We start from the raw sequence: 19,082 nt of genomic DNA, 5'->3' as shown, positions 1-19,082 counted from the left end.
GTGGCCTCGAACTCTCAGCGATCCTCCTACCTCTGCCTCCTGAGTTCTAGGATTAAAGGAATGCGCCACCACTCCTGGGCATTCTTTTTTATTTTTTATACTTTGAGACAAGGTCTCATGTAGGCCCATGTTCGCCTTGAACTCATATGTAGCTGGGGATGACCATGAACTTCTGGGCTTCCTGAACCCACTTCCTGAGAGTGCTGGAATTACAGACATGCATCACTCTATCCAATTTATATAATACTGTGAATTTGATCCTGTGTTTATGATCCTGTGAATGCTAGGCAATCAGCCTACCAACTCAGCTGCACCCTCAGCCCTCCTCCTGGTCCTCTTTTGACCTGGCCCACACCTCAGTTGAGGCCTGAGACCAAGTACCTGTTCCTAGGCCTCTGCTCTCTGGTCACACCTTCTGATGGCTGGAGGCTGGGAAAGCCAGCTCTAGGTATCCAAGACTGTCAACTTCACACCGGATTCAGAAGATTTCCTGTAATCTTGGTGGATAGTCCCAGCAAGCAAAATGCAGTAGAAAAATTGTGGGTTCCTTGGGGGCAGATGGACTGCATCCAGTATGGGGAAACCCATCAAGTTTCTTGGCTTTCATTTTTCTGGTGAGATGGGAAGTATGATGCATACTTGCGGATCTGGTGGAAAATAGAGAGGTATCCATGAACACGCAGAAGGTGATCATGAGTGTTCATGCGTCCTCACAGGGATTTCCTTCCAACCTCTGCCAGTTAGGAAAGGATCAAATTCTGCTGTGGGGCTTGACCATGCCCTGCAATGGGTAGCTTTTAGTTATGTTTGCTTTAGACTTTTGTTATAAGCATGCTAAAGACAATTCTAATAATTTTCATTTCAATAGAAGGTAGTTTACTTCTTAAAAAAATCCCAAAACTTTAGTTTTCAAAAAATTATTTATTTATTTATTTATTTAAGAGAGAGAAAGAAGGGAGGGAAGGAAAGAGAGAGAGAGAATGGGTGTTCCCAGGCCTCCAGCCACTGATAATGAACTCTAGACACATGTACCATTTTGTACATCTGGCTTATGTGGGTCCTGGAGAATAGAACCTAGGTCCTTAGGCTTTGCAGGTAAGCACCTTAAGTGCTAAGTCATCTTTCCAGCCCCTAAAAAAAAAAAACAACACACTATATGGTTGGAATATCAAATTCATTAGCTATAGCGAATGTTCCATAGCTTACCAGTCTATGTGGGCTTCCTTAAGCCCTTCCTGTATTAACTGCATGGTTGTCATGACTTCTGTGTCTTTCTCAGATGGCCTCTCTCTCTCCCTCACACCCCGCTATTTATACGACTTAATATTTTTTAGGTACCCCTGTTTTGGCTTCAATATTATCTCTCACTTACCCCTGAATGAATGACAAATTATGACAATTAGACTTGCTCTGGGATGTGGGCACAGTGTTAGGTGGCGACACACACCGGCCTAATGCAGAATTGCAACCCTCCTCTACTGGCAAATAGTAAACATTCAGGAAGGAACAGGAACAGGAGTCCTTAGAGCTGGGTGTGTAGGGACAAGGCAAGGAGAATCTTCTTTAATAGTACATATTATATAGTACTGCAATCATCTGTCCTTTATGTGTGTGTGCGTGTGTTTTTTCCATTGGAAGATAAGCTCCTTAAATCATCGAATGTGTTGCATTTCTTCACCAAGTTATATGTAGTACCTCATCAGAGATTGGGATGACGATAGGTTAAATATGTTCAAATATGTTAAATATGTTAAAATAGGGCTGGCGAGATGGCTTGGTGGCTAAGGTACTTGCCTTCAAAGCCTAATGACCTGGGTTCGATTCCCCAGGACCCACGTAAGCCAGCTGCACAAGGTGGCACATGCATCTGGAGTTCTTTTTCAGTGGCTGGAGGCCCTGGTGTGCCCACTCACTATCTGTCTCCCCTCTCTTTCTCTCTCTCATAAATAAATTAAAAAAAATTAAAATGAATATGGAGGAGCCAGCACTCAGGAGCCTATGTCAGGAGGACCATGAGTTTGAAGCTAGCCTGAGTTACATAGCAAGACCTGTCTGTAAATAATTAAATAAATTTAAAAGTCTCCTTTGTTGCAGGGAGCCCATCAGAGGTAAGCTTGATTGGTTGGGAGAGGGGCTAACCTAGCTTTAGTGGGATGACATCAGCTGGTCTGGGGATGATCAGACAGTATCCAGGAGCCCACCACAGGATGAAGCCTAGCATTTAGTGGCGTAGGGCTGAAGCAGTAGCTCAGACATTAGGGTGTGAGACAGGGTCCTATTTCTAGATCTAGGGAGCAAAGTAAGAGCTTGGTCAGAAGGACTCAGGCAATAGCATTGTCTTTAGAGAATCAAAGCCTTTATGGGATCAACCAACAGACTTATCTGACAGAAAGTCATAATAACATCTAACCAGGGTCCCTTAATTCCCTTATGACCAAGGATAGGGTTGACTGCAACATCTGGAGAAGGAATGATGATCTTAATGTGACACAATGGGAAAAGTTTTTCTTCCCCAGATATTTGTATGATGATGTGGAGACATTTTTAAAATTATTTTTTTATTTACTAGAGGGAGAGAGAGAGAGAGAGATGCAGATAGATAGAGAGATAAGAGAGAATTCAGCCACTGTAAACAAACTCCAGAAGCATTTGCCATCTTGTGCATTTGACTTTCATGGGTCCTGGGGAATCGAACCTGGGTTTTTTGGATTCACAGGCAAACACCTTAAGTGCTACACCATCTCTCTAGCACTTAGATATTTTTTTAATTTACTCTTTTTATTTTACGTATTTGAAAGTGAATGAGAGAGAATGATGTAGATGGGGGGGGAGACATTTTTTTCTAAAGTGGTTTAGAACACTTACTCTGGAGCCAGACACCCCATGGTTTTGAATGTGTTAGATTGTTGTGGTAAGTCTTGGTTTTCATATCTGAAATCTGGGGACAAGAATGCCCATCACGTAGAATTGTTGTAAAAATAATATGCTTTATTTGGTTTGTGACATATGACAAATGATCGATAAATGGTAGTTTTTAACTACAGCTATCATTATCAAGCTGGGCAAATATGTTATTCTGGGGAAGAGGGGGAGAGTGACACAACAGTTGAAGACATTGAGAATAACCATATACAATTTCTTCCTCTGTCCTCCACTCATATACTTGACTGAGTTGATTATCCATGGTTGTCTTAGTTGGCAGCTGCCTTAGTACAAGGCTCAGAGGAGACACTGCTTTGAATACCTTTCTTCTAGAAGCAGTCAGGAGAGTCCAGGTTACAGCGCTGTAACAACTTCTGAATTGTTGGGCCCTGAAAGGCCCAGGCGTGAGGTCTAGTGGAACTTCCTGAGCCTAGCTAAAGTTTGGCGACCTGTCTCTGGCCAGCTAGGACTCAGCAAGACGCCTAATGGCTTCTTGCCTGCCACCTCCTCATAGGAGTTGGAATTATCATTTCAATAGTCACAGTTTACTATTGGCCTTACCTCTCCCCCTCTGCCCCATCCTAAAATCCACGCCTTCATCCCCAACATTATATAGCAACTGCTTACAACAATAAAGTGAGTTCCTGCTTCTATAAGACTTCCAACTCAGCGTGGTTTTTCTCCGGTGACTAGGAGAGGTTCTGAGTCGTCCAACGTCCACCCTCTTCCTCAACCCCTTGGGAGGAACCAGCAGGCCTGGTCCTTCCTCAGCACTACCTGCCCGCCGGTGGAGCCCGGCACTGAATTGGTTTATTTGTTGGCTCCCAGCACATGGCCATGATAGACAGACAAGAAGCTCTGTGCCATGTCTTCTTTATTCTGGAACCAAGTCTTATGAAACAGTCCTTGCCTTTCAGTTTCAACATGGCAGAAGATAGAATGGCATCTTACTGCTTTTGAAGCTTCCACCTGGAAGATTCTATTGGCCTGGGGGAGTTTTGTGGCTACCACGTGTCTTCAAGAAAGGGGACTAGAACTATTCATAGAACAGGACTAATGAACACCATAGTTTTCTTTGCTTTCCAGTTTGGTCCACTGGGAGAAGAGTCCCACTGTGATTAAGGGATGTCCATTGTTAATTCCTCCAAATTTCCACTTATTCTCAGAACAAACCCAGCCTCTGTGGCCATAGGGATGAGCATATGACTCAAATTAGGCAAAATATAACATTCCAGGGCTGGAGGGATGGCTCAGCAGTTAAGGCGTTTGCCTGCAAAGCCAAAGGGCCCAGGTTCAATTCCCCAGGACCCATGTTAGCCAGATGCACAAGGGGGCGCACGTGTCTGGAATTCGTTTGCAGTAGCTGGAGGCCCTGGCACACCCACTCTCTCTCACTATCCCTCTTTCTGTGTCAAATAAATAAAAATAAAATACTTTAAAAATATTTATAAAAAATATAACATTCCATCACTCAGTAGCCATTGGTTCAAGGGATGGCCACGTGACCAACTAGAGTCCTTCAACTTGCTTTTCCTGAAAAGGGAGTTGAGGGGATATGAACATGTCCTCAGTCACCCGCTCTGCTCTTTGGAAGTTTAGCAGAGCTGGAAGAAGAGACCTGGTAAACGCAGTGAAGGGGAGCGGAGGTCCTGCTGGAGGTTAGCTGCTCTCTAAGGTTGGCTGTACCATTGCACTTCCGCATCTGGTCTAGCCCTGGGTGTGGCTGTCTTCAGGCCCATGCCTCATATCTTCCCTCTCAGCAATGTGTTCAGAGGGGCTGGACTCTGCTGCAGACTCTTGGTTCAGCTGGTTTCCAGTGCTTTGGCCGACGGAATGCTTCAACTGGATGCTGAGGGGCAGGTGAGAAGAGCAGGCATTTCTCGTCCGCTCTTCCCGTTGTGGACAATTTCCCCAGCAGCACACGCCTGGGCGTTGATTTCTATGCATTAAGGCATTCCCTGGGCTTCTGGATCTTACCCTCGCTTTCTTGCCCCATGCCTTTCTGAGTTTTACTTCTTGTCTCTCATCTCTTTGGGAGCCAATATCCTGCACTGAATACCCTCTGTTGTAAGTACCTGAAGCAGCTTCTGTTTTCCATATTAGATCCTCCCTGATCAGACTTGTTTGGTGAGGGAAGCCAACACATTTCCTCTTTGGAGACTTGAGCGTCACTCACAACCCAGACAATGCAGTAGTCAGTAGGAAATAAAAAGTTGTTCCCAGTTCTTGGACACTGACTTGATTCCAGGGACTGTGTCCAGAACCCTGCTTTCATTATGAAGTCCACAGCGACCTCCGTTCTATAGATGAGGAGGTAGAAATACAGACAGGGTAAGTAATTTTTATTTCAGTCATGGTTTTTCTTTAAATGGAAATTCACTCAGAAGTAGCTGCCTTGTGACATAAGGCAAAGGATTCCCACAGGTAGGTCGTGGCTCACAGATGCAAGACAAGAAGAAGGTGAGGAATGACCAGAGGTGCGTTCACATGCTATCCCATGACGTGGCCTAGAACCTGGACCTGCTTCTCCAACCCAGGAGTGTCAGGGAGGAAGACAGTGCCATGTAAGTGAGCTACAGGTTCCTCCAATCGCTGCGACGCAGATCGAGTTCTTGTTGCTAATTGCCACACGTTTCGCTAAAGGTAGTAAATAGGAATCATTCTGGTGTCCTTAGAGACCATGGTGCCATTCAGTATTCATGGCAAATATATCACCGGGCTTCATAAGAGCATCATTTTAAAACAAAGCTTGGTCAGCTGTTTAATAATTTACTGATAGTGACAGCAGGGAGAATATCTAATAACCAGTGAGATTGGCTTTCAAATAGAAAATAAATTCATGCGAGAAGAGTTAGAGGACAGAAGAGAAAAGGGGAGGCACATTATTAGCAGTAAGGAAATATTTAACATTTGTCAATTGTTGGTTTTTTTTTTTTTTTTGGAATCCTATTAGGGTAGAGAAACTCAATTATGAAGAGGTTACAAAATTCCATGCATTTCATTTTCAGGCGTTCATGGGGGGATGTGGTTCATGTTGTTTTCACAGGAAAATAAGAATTAAACAGTGTGGTCTCGAAGGCTGGAATTCAACCTACAGTCTCATACTCATTGGGGTGGAATCAATCTTTGTGAATCTGGGGACATTTTTGGTGCTAGATGCTGTTTGCAATCATATTTCAATGGTCTGTGGGACAGGTGAAGCCTGAGACATCCAGCAAGCCAGGCTCGAGGGAAATAAACCCAACCCAAGCCAGAACTGTACATTTTCCTGCTCTGGGGAGAAGCAAGCCCAGAACTTATTACAGGGGTTCTGACTTCTGGGCAATACTGATCCTGTTTATTTATTTATTTATTTTTTGCCCGGTGGCCAGGTTCTATGGAAATGTCTAAAATGAAAAGGCTTTAGAGATGAATGGGCTTGAAGGTCCCTGCTGATTCTAACGTTCTTGGCCTACGATCAGGAGACATAAGCACTGTGGCTTTCAAAGGTCCAGGAGCTGTTGAGGGGAAAATGGACCCCCAAACTAGTATGCATCCAGAATCACTGAACAGCCTTGTGCCTCAGTTTCCTCACCTGTCCACGGAGGATAACAAGAGGGTGATAGGGCTGATGATGCATGTTTGGCTCAAAATAAGCATGCAGGGAACTTTGAGTCCCAACAGTCCACAGGTGGAGGCAGAATCAATGTGGACTGCCTCAAGATGATCAAGCCTTAGGTCTCAGTGGCAGTGATTATACAATGCTGCTGTGGTTGTGTTTTGGTAAAGGGACACTCACAGTCCCTGCCCTACCTGTCAGTCCCCTCCCCTGAGCACAGGGAGCTCTGTTCTTGTACCATCCCTTGGTTAGATCAATCCGAACACAGGCTTCCACATAAGGCAGATGGTCTCTGGGTTCCCATGTGGTATTTCTTGTGGTTTTACAAGCCATGTTTGTACCCTCAATTCTTCATGTTCATTTCAACAAACTCATTCTCCTTCTGCCTTGAGTTATTAGCATTTTTTTAATTCAACTTGTAGAAACAGTGACTTGCCAACATTTTACTTGATAGGAGAATGGCTTGATAAAATGTGTCAAGCTGGGCCTGTCACGTTTACGAGCCATCACAGCGAGCTCAGGAGTCTATTCCATAGACAGGCCATGGAGATGCAGGAGGCTGAAGTTTGCTGCCAGCATTTTCAGTGGAATGTATTTCTGCTCCGTATAACAAAGTAGTTCTTAAGTAGATGCTGTTTCCTGGAACTTGGGAACTATATTTATTCCACTGGATTAACTGTGGGGTTTGTGGCTGGTTGAAAGCATTTTGAAGACAACATCTGTGCTTTTGTATAGAGGAAAGGGAGAGTATGTTAAAAAAAATCACATCACAGGGTCTTTGTGGATATGGGGGGCGTTGAGATGAGTGTTACATGGAGAGGAAGGGGAGAAAGCTAGAGTGCAGACCCTGGGTAGCTGGTTCGGTCTCCAGATTACAGAGGTTTCAAGAGATTTTGAGTCACATGTGAAGTAAACAGATGGTGCTAGGTCAGCCAAGCTCACTGGGAGAAAACGCTCTCCCTACTTTACTCAGTCTCTGAGGAGGTCAGTTATGGTGTCCATCCTCAGTACTAAGAGCCAGACAGTGACCTAGACATGCCCGTTATAGTATCCTCTTCCTTCCATGGGCCAAATGATTGGTTCAGGAAGTGGCGTGGGGACCAGCTCAGCTCGTCAGAATCTTTACTGGGTTGGTGTTTTGGACAGAGTGGTGGAGGGTGGCACTGAATCTCTCTCTCTTTTTACTGAGGGATCCAAGCTGTGAAGACCAGATCCATGGCTACCATTGTCTATGTTCTCCAAGTACTCACAGAGAAAAGCAGAATTGAGACAGAGGGAGGGGAAAGGAGAGGGAGAGACCACACCCGGAGAAGGCTTGGCATTGCAGGCACGCTGGCCACTAAAGTCTCCAAGGCCTTCATCAGGGTTCCTCTCTGCCAGGTCCTTCTTACAGTCTGACCACAGTGCAGCCCCTATGGGTCCTGGGTTGCCCTAGACAGTCATTCACTATTGACCAGACTCCCTGGGCATAGTTTGCTACATAGGACAGACATTTGGGTCCTTGCTTGAAGTCTCGGGCTCCTCGGCATGGGGTGACTGGGGATGTTGAGTTATTATCAAGAACTCTTGGTTCCTAGGGACTGGAGCAGTTAGAATGCCACCCTGGTACATTTCTTCCTGTACACTCAAGAGCCTGGCTTAGGTTCCTTTTTGATAAGGTGACATCAATCTGGACAAATGGACACAATCCTTCTACTGGGGAACAACTTGTCCTGAATGCATTTGGCCCCGGTAGCTATATTTGGCTATAGTCATAAGCAACATCTAAGGAGTGCATGCTGGTTAGCATGCTGGGGCTTGGCTTTGGGGACCTGAGGGTGTGTAAGGTACAGCCCTAGCTCCCTCTAATACTGCTCCCTTTGTTTAAGAGGCATTTCTGCAAATTGCATGGAGGGAAATTTGCACTGTTCACTACAGCGCAGTCCATGGATGCTGCCCAAATTCAAGCCTTGAAAGTATTGGCTGCATAGGCAAGGATGGGGAAGGATAAGGACTTGGATCTTGGCATTCTAGAGACGGGGAGTTACACAGTCAAAGGTCCAGGGGGAGACCATGGGAAGCTGTCTTGTATGGCTTGATGCATACATGACCAGAGGACAGAGCAAATAAAACCAGAACACAGAGAGTCACTGGGCCAAGACCCCAGCCGTTTGAGCATGCCTGCATCTGGTTGAACAAGCAGACTCTTCTAGGTCTGAGTATTTTTCTGGGCTGATCCAGCACTTGGAGTGCCCTTTTCTTCTTCCTGTACTTGGTGAAGACGTCCCTGCAGAGAGAGTCTGAGTTAAGGAAGGGTCAGCCCAGGAAGGAAGGATGTCCAGCCGCTGAAGGGCCTTGTCGGCTGTGGTAAGAGTGGGGGCCTTTATGGTTCAGACAGTGTGGGCTCTAAAATAGTGAGTGGCAGGATGTGGAGTAACTAACTACTGTGACCTCTGTGAGCAACGAGGGGTTAGAAGGGAAGAGACTGGAGACAGGGTGGAACTGAAAATGGAGCTCAGTGGACAGAGAGGAGCAACAGGCTCCTCTTCCCTCCTTGTGACAGGTCCTTCCCTCCTCAGAACCTTCTGGAATATTGTTAGAGTCAGGGACCAGTAGAAAGGCTCAGGGATATATTCATCTTCAATTTTCTTTCTGATCTTTCCCTTTGGCTTTATCACAAAAGCCATTTGGCTGGAAGCAAGAAGCCAAGGATGAGCCATATCTCAATCATATTTTTAAAAAATCTTTTATTTTATTTATTTACTGAGATAAAGAGAGAGAGAGGCAGATATAGAGAATGGGCGCAACAGGGCCTATCAGCACTACAAATGAACTCCGGACGCATGCACCACCTTGTGCATCTGGATTTGTGGGTCCTGGGGAATCTGGGGAATGGAACCGAGGTCTTTAGGCTTCACAGGCAAGCGCCTTAAGTGCTAAGCCATCTCTCCAGTCCCCTCTCATATTTTTAAAACTTTATTCATTTGCACACACACACATGTGTGTGTGCGTGTGTGCATGCATGGCAGGGTGTCTTGCCACTGTACATGCCCATCCTGCTTTATGTGGGTGGCTGGAGAATTGAATCCTGGCCAGTGGGCTTTGTAAGTAAGCACCTTTAACTGCTGAGCCATCTCCTCAGCCTCAATCATATTTGACGACTATCTTTCCATCCTGGACCCCAATGCCACCTTATCCCCCGTGTGTTGCTGTGACCTTTCAGCATGAGCTGAGAATGCTGTCACCTGAGGATGGATGGGGGAACTTGAACTTGACACCCCATGAAGTTCAGCACAGGCTAGGTGCACACAAGAGGCAAACGTCTGTGGGTACTTGCCACACACCACTCCGTTTTCTTTTTAATTAAAAGAAACTGCGACTTGACAGATTTTACTCTGGCGAGAGCAGTCAATTCAGCAGTAAATTCTGGACACCCTAGACCCAGGTCTACTTGCCAATGGCCTGGACCATGCGCTGGTGTTTTGGCCCAAGGAGGAAGCAGCTGGCTCTCTTCGCTGCGCTGCGGTCCAGGTGTCTGGGCGAGCTGGCCAGGAGTCAAGGCTGCGGTGGAGTGGCGAATTTAAGCCTTGGAGAAGTAAAACGGACAGGAAATGATCTCCTGAGTGGGCCAGGTCCTATTCTAGGTGCGTTTATATCCATTAACTTACTTAATTCTCGCATCAGCTCAGTGAGGTGGGAATAATCACTCCAATTTCACAGATGGGGAAACAGATTTGGAGAGGGAAAGTGACTGGTTTTTGTTCGCTTGGGTGGTGAATGGAGGTGTGAGGAATGGGCAGAGCGGTGCCTCCCTGTAAGAGGGGTGTCTGCCTCGAATGAATTGGGGCTAATGAGAGAAGGCAGGTGTTGTGGTCTGTAAATCACAGACAAAGAGGACTGGGAAGCCCTACGGAATTTGGGAATGTTTACCTGGAGTACAACCAACCTCCAAAGGAAAGTCATCTGGAAGCGTGTTCCTGCTCTACCTGTGTGTCCCCAGAGGGAAAAAGCCAGCTTTGAAGGGAGGAAATTACAGAGTGGCAGTATTAGCTGGGTGTGAGGGAAATGTTTCTAGCCACAAAAGCCTCAAGCTAAAAATGATCCTTTTTTTACTTTTAAAATTTTTATTTATTTATTTGACAGAGAAAAAGGGAAAGAGAGAGAGAGAGGGAATGAGTGCACCAGGGCAGACAAACTCCAGACGCGTGCACCACCTTGTGTGTCTGGCTGACGTGGGTCCTGGGGAATCAAACCTGGGTCCTCTGGCTTTGCAGGCAAATGCCTTAACCACTAAGCTATCCCTCCCGCCCCCCAAATGGATTATTTTGTAAAGTCCTGCTTTTGGACACAGCAAGATGATAATGTGAAGCCCACATTTACAGTAGCAAATGGTTGGATCACGAGGGTGCACTCAAAACATACTTACGATTCACAAGTTGCAGATGCGTTATTTATATTTGCAGGTCTTGACAGTCAGCATTAATACATATTAATATTCCTCCCATCAAAACATGACTCAAGAACTCCTGGCTCCGAAAGAGTGTGCGGTGTGTACGCGGTGACTCTGCTAACAGAAAGGTTAACTTGTATTTCTGAATTATTGATGGTTGCTTGTTACTAATTTTTTTTCCCCTCAGAAAGGAGGAAATTATTAATGAAGAGATCATTGCCAATGTGCCTGACATCTATTAATGGTTTCATCTTGCAACCAGATTCAAAGAGACAGCTGGTCCGTGGATTTACGCATAGAGACAGCTCCAAAATGTGCTGACAGCTCTGCAGGAGGGTGGGACCTGCAGGTGGTGGGGCCTGGGCATCCACGTGGGCATCTCTTGGTTGGCACAGCTCTGTGCTAGGGCTTTCAAAGGCTTTTCTAGTGGAAGGAGCTGGCAGTGGATGGCCGCTCACTCTCTTGACATCTTTCCAAACTCTTCTGCTACCCACGGGAACCCATCAGCACCCTACCTGTGCCAGCCACTTGTTGGCAATTCCTTCAGAGGTGTGTAAGAGTGGAAGTTTCCAACTGAAACCCACATCAAAATTACCTGGCAGGCTGGTTAACGTACACATTCCTGGGCGCTGCCTCTAGCTCTTCTGACTCTGTAGGTCTGGGTTAGAGCCTGAGAACTCACATTTTAACATGTTGCCAGGAGAGGTGAATACTTCTGGTCTAGGTACCATACTCTGAGAACAAGTTTGCATCAGTTGACTGCCAGACTATGCTGTGAGGTTGTTTTTCTGCAGAGAAAGGGTCAGCGAACTTTTTCTGTAAAAGGCAGGGCAGTCAATTATTCAGGGTCGAAGGCCAGACTGCATCTGTTTCTTAGAGAGTGCTCATAGGCAATGTGACCGTAAATAAATGGGTTTGCGTGCCAATAAAACTTTATTTATAAAAAACAAACAAACAGTGGGCCAGATTGGACTCACAGGCTGTAGTTTGCCCACCTCTGCTTCTGCAGCAGAGCTGACGGAACTGTCTGCAGAAGAGCAGCCATAAGCGGTATGCAGAAGACTATGGACGGCTGGGATTTATAAAACACACAGGGGGTCAGATTCAGCAGAAGTGTGCCAACATCTTTGGGGAGATAACTCAGTGGGTAAAAGCGGTTGCCATGCAAGCATGAGGGTCTGCCAGCACCTGTGGGGGCCTGGGTACAGTCCTCACTAAGCACCCAGAAAGCTGGGCATGGTCTTGTATGCCTGTAACCCCAGTCCTGGTGGACATAGGAGAATCACTGGGGCTTGCTGTTTAACCAGCAAATAACTGAAAAGAAAAAAAAAAAAAAAAGACAGCAGCTCCAGGTTCAGTAGGAGAGTCATGGCAAGGAAACAAGACAGAAAAAGGATAGGAGAGGTTACCTAGCATTCTCCCCTGGCCTCTGCATGCGTGCTCGTGGGATGTGCACATCTGAGTACACAAGCGCATGCATTACACATACACACACACGCACCACTGCACAGACTACTCACATGCATGCCAAAAAACCCCCACAAATTTTCTGTGAAGCCGAAAATGTTCTAGAGCTGTGGCATGTAGCCACCAGCCATTTGTGGCCTCTGAGCCCTTGAAATGTGGTTAGAGAGACTGAGACTGAAATTCTGAATTTCAACCTTAAGTGGCCAGTGGCTACCCGTGTCACAGCCAGGAAGGAGGAGGCTCAAGTGGGACAGCCACCCTTTGGCACATGGACGGACCCTAACCACCTCTGTCTTTCCCTGAGACTCAGTTTCCTCATAACATGGGGGTGCCTTTCCCCGCGTGTAAGAAGTTCCTCGTCCTTCATTGTCCCTCCCTGGTTACTGGACCAGCGCTGGGGCAGAAGGAGAAGGGAGATGGAGCCAGCTCTATGAATTTCACCCTCCGCTCTTTGTCCCTTTCCCGGTCAGACCAGAGGCTCCAAAAGGGCCTGGGTAAGCTTCTGTTGCTCAAGGCGCAGCCCTGCAGTTCCCGCCGGACGGCGGCAGGTGGCAGCACACTTGTTGAGTAGACGCCCCAGGATGCAGGCTTCCCCTGAGACCATCCTCAGAGAAAGAGACCTGAAGCGACATCTACCTAGTCTCGTCTTAGTCCATCCCTGGGCTGAAAGGGAAGCCTCTGAGCAGCTAGGGAAACTGAGGCAAAGGGGTCTTGACAAGCGTCTCACAGGGTCAGGTGCATAATGGCCCCGAGGACAAGAGGTCTGCTGGCCGAGCAGCACTGGAGGAGACAGCTGGGTGGCTGTGGGAGTGAAAGGGAAGGCTGGTTCTCCTACCAGAACCCCCGCAGGCTGTCCACATAGGGAACTGAAGTCAGTGCTGGAGCTTGCGTGAACCCCCTTCTCTTGAGAAGCTGGTTCTGAGGTGCCTATGTGTGCCATGCCTCGTCCTCCTTCCCTCACGCCCCTCTGCCCAGCAACCTTGTGTGAAGTGCCCAGGTGCCCGTTGGGAACTGTCTTGTAGAACAAACCAGTGAGGGGATGGCACCTTCCTGGCAGTGAGCACAGGGGGTCTTGGTAACATGCTTTGGGTAGAAAGGGCCTATTGGCTAAGTTTCAGAGAGACATCCCAGGCTCCAAGTTTATCAGGGAGCTGATGCAGGCAGAGGGAATGGCTGGTGCAAACACATCGTGAGGTCAGGAGCCAGGGCTTGCCAGATAGCAGGGGGAGCTCATGGACCCGAGGATCAGCCGCAGGGCAGCTCAGAGAGTCTGACAGCCATAGCTCACCACCCCGCCCTTGGGCAGGAAAACCTTGGTGCTGCTGTCTGGGTCTGTTCTGGCAACTCTGTCACCAAGCAACGGGGCTTTTATTTTCCTATGGGGCTACCTGAACCCTACCCAGACTTGAAGACCTTTCCTGCAGCCATGAGGCACCATTGTGCGTGTGTGTGAAAGGATGGGAGAGGGTATGTGCTCTGAAGAGGCTGTGAGAACTATTATTTTATACTTTTTCAGAGAGCTCAAGAAAGGGATTGCATTGGCAGGAGCCCAAGGGAGCCGGGACAAATACAAGTGTGACACCCATCTCCTTAGTGGCTTAGAAACCTCCTCTACCTTGTCTGCATCAGCTCCTGGTTCAGTCATGACTCGGTTACAAGTTGGGCAGATTTCTTCTACGAGGCTCCCTAATAACCCAACTACCCAAGGCAAGAACCGCGTTAGGAGTTAGATGGAGCAAACAGCTGGTGGTTTAGCTCTTGGCTGCAGGGGGCATCTATTCCCATTGTCCCCTAGGGCCAGTCATCCCGTGTCCCCAGAGAATAGCACAGAGACTGACACACGGTTAAGCACGCGCCTTTGATGGCTGAGCCCATCTTCCCAGCCCATCACGTAGCCAGTATCTGCAAAATTATTAAGAACTGCCAAGACAGCTTGTAAAAAGCTCTAACTCCCAGGCTTTCCCTAACACAGGGTAGGTTCCTCTCCCCCAGGACTTGGGGAGAGACCCCTCATTCCTGGGACAGTGCTTGGACCTGGTTAAGTGTGGGAGGCACTGGTCAGCGAATGGGCTTTCCTCTGGGAAGGTGTGTAAGTGTGTGTGTGTGTGTGTGTGTGTGTGTGTGTATGTGTGAGATGGTGGGGCATACCTGCTCCTCCAAGAGGGGCCTGGGGGTACCAGCGACTTCCTCTGTACGTTCCCTGCCCCCAGCAACTCCAATTTAAAGCCCTAGGTTCCCCTTTGGAGACCCTGGCTACGCTTGACTTGAACACGACTCCTCATACTCTATTCAATCTAACCCTTGGTACTCCAACAAGCGGACGAGGGGTGCCATGTAAAAACAGAAGGAGGGCTTTGGCCAGGTCGCTAAATGCTCGCAGCGTCTGATGCTTACAGAGCATCTCTGGCTCTCCACAGTCCAGGCTTTTGCATCCCAGACCTGCATTGGGCTCAGGGGTGGCACAGCCTCCTCATGTGAAACCTGTGCTCAGGCCTGTGGGTGGTGAGGGACAGTACCCTCTGATGCATGGTTTTAGGGTTTCAACTCCGAATAGATCTTTGTTCAGACTAGACAGGAAAGGGAAATAGCTACAGGGTTGGTTCTGTCTTCTAAGAAAGGGAGGAGGATGGCAGGCAGAGAAGGAGGGGAGATGCCGCCCCCACACCTGTATGGGTGAGGGTGAGGGAGAGAGAGAGAGATGAGGTGAATAAGGTGGGAGCGGTGGGTTGCTGATGGGGGAGGGAGACAGAGACAAGAGCAGGGACAGAGACGCAGACAGGCAAGCAGGTAGAGACAGAAAGTCGGATGAAATTCTCCTCTTGGGGCTGTGCCTGCGACCCTCCAGCAGCTGTCCCAGGCTTTTTTATTGGGGGGGGGAAGCATCCACCCGCACCCTCAACCGGCCACGCAATTCATCTGGCCACCACCTCAGCATCCAGAGTTGAGCCCAGGCCCCCTCTCTCCGTGGTCCCCCTCACTGCTCCCCCACATTCACCTGTTCCCCCACCTCGACTTCAAAGGCCGCTCTCCCTCTCCCTCTTCCCCTCACCTCCCCCCCCCCAACTCCGCCTCGCCGCGGTACCTGCGCCCCCGCGGGATAGACGATGCTCCGCAGCTGCGTGGCGTGGCGCACGGTGAAGAGGCGAGGATCCCGCCGCCCGCCGGTCGGTCGCGTGGGTGCGAGGGCGATGCGTGGACGCGCGTGACTGCGCGAGGGGCAGGGCAGGGAGCCGGCCAGCCCGGGAGAGTGTGCGCAGTTGTGTGTGTGTGTGTGTGTGTGTGTGTGTGTGTGTGTGTGCGCAGGGTGGGGGGAAGTCCGCGTGTGCCAGCTGCGGGCGTGTGCCAGGCGCGGGCGTGTGCGCGCGAGGGTGTCTGCGCGTGTGTGTGTGTGTGCGCGGCGGCCAAGGCGGAGCGCTCGGGCTGGCGGGCGGGAGGCGGGAGGCGACGGCGGCGGCGGCGTTAGGACTCGGGGGACACCGCCCCCCCACCCCCGGCCCCCGCGTCCCGCCCCCGCCCAGCCTCGCGCTTCAGTTCGCGCCGCGCCTCGGCTCCGAGCGCAGCGGCGGCGCCGGCTCCGGGAGCCCCGAGAGCCCCGAGAGCGGAGCCAGCCCCGGGGGCGCCCAGCGGCGCGCGCACAGCCGGCACGCCGCGCCGGGCGATGCGGGGCCGCCCCGCACCCGCCCGAGTCCCGGCCCCGGCTCTCCGGCTCCGGCCCCGGTCCCCGAGGCGAGGGGCTGAGCCACCCCGCCGCCGCCGCCGCCCGGATGGCGAGCCTCGCCGCGCCCGCCCTCGCCCTGCTCCTGCGTCTGCTCTGGCGGCTCCAGCTGACACCGCTGCCCGGCGCCCGGGCGCAGAGCGCCGCAGGTGAGCGTTCGCGCCCGGCTCCCCGGGGCTCCGCGCGCGCGCGCGCGCATCGCCGGCCGTCCTCCCCGGAGAAAGTTAGACCTGCTCAGGGGGATGGGGAGGGAGGATTGGGGGTGGCACGGCCGCGACCACGACCTCGACGACGACGACCACGCGGGACCCGGCGGCTCAAGTCTCCAAAGGCGGGTTGCTGCGGTGTCCGAGCGCGCCGGGGCCACCGCGCCAGGTCCCTCGCGTCCCTGGGCAGTCGGCGGGCGAGTCACCAAGTTCCTCCTTTTACTTTCCTGCCGGCAGCACCCCTCCTCTCCTCTCCTCCCCAAAGCGGGAGTAACTTTCTGCGGTTGTTGCGAATATTTCCACTTGCTGCCTCCCACTTGTCGGAATCTTGTCACTCGAGTGTTTGGGGCGGCGAGATGAGGCGCGGCTAGGGCGCCCCGGGCCTCCGCGCCTTGGAGGACCGACTGTCCAGGCGCAGCAGTGGGGAGGACCGGGTTCCTCGCAGGCCAAGGCGGCCTGGGCGGTGGCTTTTCTCTTCTCCTCCGAGACACGGAAGCTCCTGTCTTATCCAAACACGCTGCGCCCCTCTGCCTGCGCTTAAGCCTCTGGTGGTACCCACGGTGGTGGTGGTGGTGGTGTGTGTTAGAGACCGACATAACTTCCGCCTCATCTCGTAGTGGCTTCATCCGGAGCAAGGGGGACCTTGTGAAGGCCCTTCAAGCTTTGACCACTGAGGCTGTCCCTGGAAAGTTCGGGGCACTGGTGTTTGGGGGCTGGCCGTAGGCAGGGAGTGAATATAGTTACTACCTCAGTGTGCGTCCTGGAATCTTCCTGGTTGGAAGAGGACGAAGGGAAGGAGACCCGGGACTGAGGGGTTCTGATGCCTCACCAAGTCCCACTTCCATCCCGGAGTCCCCAAAGAGTCCCCCCCCCCCCCGGTGGAAGGAAGGAAGGAAGGGAAGGAGAGGCAGGGATGCAGGTGTACTTGTAAGTTCAAAACCACCTTGAAGTTTTTTTCAGTCCCCTTGGCTTCGGTGTGGCCACGCTGAGCTGAGGTCGCTGGGATCAGAGAGACAGGCTGACGGAAGCAAGTGGCACGTAGGAAAAAGGGCCCTTTTTTGGGGGGTGGCTAAGCGGCAGCTGTGCCCGCATATTATAAGAAAAGAAAGGAAGAAAGAGGAGGAGAGCCAGCGAACCCGTGGGAAGCATGAGGTCTTTAAACGGGCCGCTTTCGGAGGTTAACAACCACCGGAGTGACGGTCCCCTGGAAATGTGCTAGATTCTCCGTGGCTTGATTCTAAAATGGAAACGGAACATAGGACTTCTGAGAAGGGACCTCTTGTTTCCGTGGCTGGGAAGTTGTGGGGGCGGGTGGGGAGGACAACAACAACAACAAAAAAAACCCCACTACTTTGGAGGGGTGAGCGATCTGAAAGGCTGGAATTTAAGGCAGAGAAGAGGGGCACAGTCGCGGCACCATTCTAAAGATGGTACACAAGGTGTTGCATTTTAGGTCGGGGTTAGGGAGGTGAGGGGAAGGATGCTGGCGCAGTCCTGTGGACTCCGACACCATTCATAACGCAAGTTTTACTATCCTCCAAGGCCTGGATGGCCCGCCACACACTAATAGTACTCACGTTCCCGCGACAGAAACAGGCTCAAAAATATTCCACCGCGGGTCTCCGACTGTTCCTGGGCAGAGAGCTTTGAAACCAACCCACAGCGACTCCCGGGAGCTGTGCAAGGCTGAACGCAGGCCCGCTCCCCACGCTGACGCCAGGTGGCGCTCGCCCACAACGGTTAAAATGCAAATCTAGCTGCTTTCATCTCAGGAATAGAACTTCTTTTCAATTTTTAACTGAGTAATGTGGTTTGTTCAGCAGCCTTTTGTTAAAACATTTAGAGAAGTGTGAGGAGCAAGCACCTTTTCTTTGTTTGCTCTTCGGAACACATGGGGAAGAAACACAATAGTGGAGTACAGTTGGGAAGAAAAATCCACTGTGATGGCGCCGTGTATTTCTTCTGGTTGTACCTGAGCCCTGAAAACACACTATACTCTAGGACACATTTAACAAGTGGATTTTTTTGTTCCCCGGGGCGCCTTAAAGAAGTGAGTTTAGCTTCCTTTGGCGAGTTGATGCATTCTAAGCCTCACTCCTTTGCAGAAATAGGGATTTTCTGTCCATATCCTGTCATCTACTCCCTGGTTTAATGCTAACTAGATAATTTAAATTGGATTTTTTTTTTTCGGGTTTCCTTGTGAACATCTGTATTTGTAGATGCAGGGATGCTGCAAATATTGACTTTTTAAAGACGGACTTATCCCCTTGTTTTATTCCCAATCGTGATATTATTGTTGGATGCCAAATGTGCTGCGACAATGATAGCTTTGATTTCTTTCAAAGCATCTTATTTAAAACTTTTGGCAAGTCAGAGTAAATAATGCATTTAAGACTCAGTGGTGTGTTCTCCATCCTCCTTTGATCTGAAGATTCCCGGTTTGAAAGCAATTTCAATTTGTAAGCTTACTTCTAGGACAGAGTCGGGATGATGGGTTTGGCTGTAACTGGTGGCCACGGTGTCCCGAAGTCTGAGGGGAAAGCTTGCCATCAAAGGCAGTCTCCTTCTCTCTTATTCTAACACGCCGCCGCAATTTTTGTGAGGGATGATAGTTTTCTTAAGGAAAAAAAAAATCCAATATTTAAAAACAGCCTGTTACCGGTATTGCAAAACATGATTTGAGATGAGGGAAGAGGGAGGCAATGAGACAAACAGATAAAAGGATAATTAGTCCGTTTATTAGTG

The 19,082-nt window shown here is 49.8% G+C and overlaps 1 protein-coding gene and 1 long non-coding RNA gene across 4 annotated transcripts in view; one reads left to right on the top strand and one right to left on the bottom strand.

Moving 5' to 3' along the window:
* The window catches only part of Ptprt (protein tyrosine phosphatase receptor type T), a 1,232,244-nt gene that overhangs the window by 50,390 nt on the left and 1,162,772 nt on the right, over nt 1–19,082 (top strand). The window contains exon 1 of one of the 2 annotated variants that reach the window (XM_045155757.1): nt 16,199–16,280. The exons of the other annotated variant lie outside the window; for it this stretch is intronic. The gene's annotated coding sequence lies outside the window, so the exon portion shown is untranslated. Of the gene's footprint in view, nt 1–16,198; nt 16,281–19,082 lie in introns of those variants that run through there. 2 annotated transcript variants of the gene reach the window in all.
* On the bottom strand, nt 9,528–15,673 carry LOC123462724. 2 transcript variants are annotated; one of them, XR_006638485.1, is made up of 3 exons: nt 15,499–15,673; nt 10,926–11,063; nt 9,528–10,085 (listed from the first exon to the last, which is right to left on the bottom strand). It is a non-coding gene; the product is annotated as an uncharacterized LOC123462724 (long non-coding RNA). The 2 variants fall into 2 exon arrangements; XR_006638486.1 differs by having other exon boundaries at nt 10,926–11,066; nt 15,499–15,586.

The sequence above is a fragment of the Jaculus jaculus genome, chromosome 8 (assembly GCF_020740685.1).
Source record: "Jaculus jaculus isolate mJacJac1 chromosome 8, mJacJac1.mat.Y.cur, whole genome shotgun sequence".
Lineage (NCBI taxonomy): Eukaryota > Metazoa > Chordata > Mammalia > Rodentia > Dipodidae > Jaculus > Jaculus jaculus.
The sequence above is the reverse complement of the archived record's forward strand: the minus strand, read 5'-3'. Positions and strand labels throughout refer to the sequence as shown.